We start from the raw sequence: 3,606 nt of genomic DNA on the forward strand, positions 1-3,606 counted from the left end.
AATTCAAAACTCAATCAAGTTAAATTTAAATAGTGTCCAAATTTAAATATCAAATTCTAAAACCCAGACTCAACCCTCTGTGTAGAGCAAGTTTCCTTTACACACGATCATCCAAATTCGATCCCATGTATGGAGCAAGTTTCCTCCATACACGATCATTCCTGATACGAACCTCTATATAGAGCAAGATTCCTCTATAAATGATCATTCTAGACTTGAACCTCTGTGTAGAGAAAGTTTCCTCTACAAATAATCATTCCTGACTTGATCTTCTATGTAGAGCAAGTTTCCTCTACATACGATCATTTCAGACTCAATCCTCTATGTATAGCAAGTTTTCTCTACATATAATCATTCTAGTTTCGATTCTCTATGTAGAGCAAGTTTTCTCTACATACGATCATTCCATACTCAATCCTATATGTAAAACAAGTTTCCTCTACATACGATAAATCTAGACCCGATCCACTGTGTAGAGCAAGTTTTCTCCCCACATGATTATCAAGATCTAATTCTGTGTGAAGCAAGCTTCCTTCTCACATGATCTTCAACTAGTGATGAAGTACATCCATTGTGTCACCATCCTAGTTTCAAAATCTAGTTTTGAACCTCTATGTGGAGCAAATTTCCTCCCCACATAATCATCTAGATTTAATCTTTCGTGTAGAGCATAATTCCTCTTTACAAGATCATCCTTTAGTGATGGAGCACACCCTCTGTGGAACCATCCTAAATTAAAAATCCAGATTCGATCTTTTATGGGAAGCAATGCTTCCATCCCAAAAGATCATTTAGTATTTTTTTCTTAAGGTTAGGTTTGAGTCCTAGTGCTTCCTTTCTTTAAAATTAGAATTTCTAGTCTAGATCTTATCTACTATAAGAATCAATGCTTCCTTTACATAGTATCCTCCAACTTTCATTTCCTTAAGGATATATGTGAGACATCGTGCTTTCACTCATTAGGATTAGATCTTCTAGTGGTGGATAACGCCCTCTACGGCACGAACATAGCTTCAAAATTCAAAATTTTAGGCACGATCTCTATGGGAAGCGAACGCTTCTTCCGAACGAGATCATCCTACTTTTCTCTCCTTAGGGTTAGGTGTTCTCTTTCCCTTAGGATTAGACTCCCCAGTTTCACCTTCAACTTCAAATCCCTAAATTTTAGCCTTCCTTTCCTTAAGGATAGGTTCTTTCCTCCAATAGGATTAGATCTACTAGTGGTAGAGTACGCCCCTCGTGGCACTACCCTAGTATAAATTCAATTTTGATTATCTATAGTTAGAGATTCTTCCTTTCTATACGATCATCCTGGACTTCTTCTCCTTAATGTTAGGTTCTCTCCTCCCTTTAGGACCAGACCCACTAGTGGTAGAGTAAATTTTCCCCGGCACTACTCTAGTATCAATTCAAACCTCTGATTTAATAGGGATAAACTTCACACTCCCTTAGGAATAAAATTCTATACTTGACCTATCAATTCGGTTAATGCCAATATGTACACTAAAACTTCATTGTAGTACACATATTAGGGGTCCATTTGTTGACCTCATTTTTATTTGAGGTCACTAGGGCTTTTCCTAGACTCCAAATTAATATAGCCTCCAGACCACTCTAAACTCTAGGATTCTCCTAGATCTAGACCTTAGGATCTATTTTAGGTCCTAGGATCCTTCTAAACTCCAGACCTTTGGATCTACGCTAGACCCTAAGATTCTTCCAAACCAATCCAGAACTTAAGATATATCTAAGCCTTAGGACCTTCCTAGACCCTAGGATTCTTTCAGACTCCATACCCTACGATCTTCTTAGGCCTAGGATCTTCCTAGATCTTAGATCAACCTGGACCTTAGGATCTAATCAAAACCATAGAGCTGCCTAGATCCTAGGATCAATCAAGATCTTAGATAAATCTAGATTCAAATTAATCTAGACACCAGGCTTTAATTAAAATCTCAATTTGTTAAAAAAAAAACTTAAATCAATACAAGTTTGAAATCAAATCCATTCTTCAAACTTATTAAGACTTTAAATATATCCTGATCCCAACTCCAGTTCAAACATTGATCTTACCTCTGATCCAGCTTCAATTCTATCCAATCATTCATAATCACCCATATGGTTATGAGTGATGAGCGTAATTCAAATTTAAACAATTAAATCAAAATTCCAAACCAAATCCCAAAATCAAGACCGAAATCCAAGGTTCATAGGCCATATCGTCAAAGTCTTTTCTTGGGATTTTTTAAACACTTCAAACCCAAGTCAAATGACCTGTAATTCAGAGTCTATCAATTGCATATTGATAAGACATAGCTCTAGGGGAAACCCTCTAAATTTGAACCCTTTCTAAGGTCTCTCCCTAGAAATTGAATTGAAACACAAAGGCTAAAAAATTTTCAAATATTTATGACTATGCCACTGGACCTACCACCAAGTGGATTTTAACCTTGGAGCTTTCTCCAAAGCCTCCAATCTCTTCTAGAACCTTAATTATGACTCATTGAGCATTAAACTATACTTTGGTGGACCCATTTTGACCACCAGTTGACAAGGGGTCAAAATGACCAAAATACCCCTAAGGGGTTTGAATACCCATTTAAAATCAAATGACCTCCAAATTACATGGAACATCTTCCAATAATTTTCAAATATCAAACCAAACCTATTAGACCCAAACCCAGACCCTGGGTCAACCTGGTTGACTAAGTCAACCTAGGTTGACCAAATAGGTCCTTTAGGGTCAAAAATTGCATTTTGACCAAATTAACCTTCCTAGGCCTGGGGACCATCTCCACTGGTCTCCAAATGTCATTTCAAACCTGTTCAGACCAGACCTAACCCCTGGATCAACTTGGTTGACCGAGTCAACCTAGGTTGACCCAATGACCCATTAATGGCTCAAATAGGTGATTTGACTCATATGACCATTCTGATCCCTAAAATCACCTCCACAAGACTCCAAATATCATTTTAAACCTGTTCAGCCTAAACCTTGATCCTAGGCCAACCCAATTGATCAGGTCAATTTAGATTGACCAACTCAACTCTTAAGCCATTTCTATATGGAATTTAACTTCCAAATACATTCAATTTCCATTCAAATTTTCTTGAACATGCTCTTGATGATTTGGTTTGGATTGGTCACCATAACCCAATCAACAATTCACTAAGTCAACTAAGACCCAAATCTAGCACAACTTCACTTATTTGGGTCAAATAAAGCCATTTGGACCTTATCAAACTTCCAAACCTCCTTAAGCTTTCGAAATCAATCCACTTCATGATTTGAACCTATCAAAACCTTGGGTTAGGAAAACCCAAGTGGATTTGACCAAGTCAACTCACTTGAACTTGGTCAAATCCCATCATATAATCAAACCTCATTCAAGCAAAATCTTCTAAACCCACAATCTCATTCCTATATACGGTTTAAACATCCCCAAAATTACTTTGAATTAAACTCTAGTTTGTTTGACCAAGTTAACCCAACAAGACTTGGTCAAACCATCTCAAACTCATATGTTTCCATTTAAATCCCAATCCCTTAGCTTGATTTTTATTCCAACCTACTCCAATCAATGCATGATGCCATTGCATGCCATG

Source organism: Dendrobium catenatum, unplaced genomic scaffold, assembly GCF_001605985.2.
Source record: "Dendrobium catenatum unplaced genomic scaffold, ASM160598v2 fragScaff_scaffold_665, whole genome shotgun sequence".
Classification (NCBI taxonomy): domain Eukaryota; kingdom Viridiplantae; phylum Streptophyta; class Magnoliopsida; order Asparagales; family Orchidaceae; genus Dendrobium; species Dendrobium catenatum.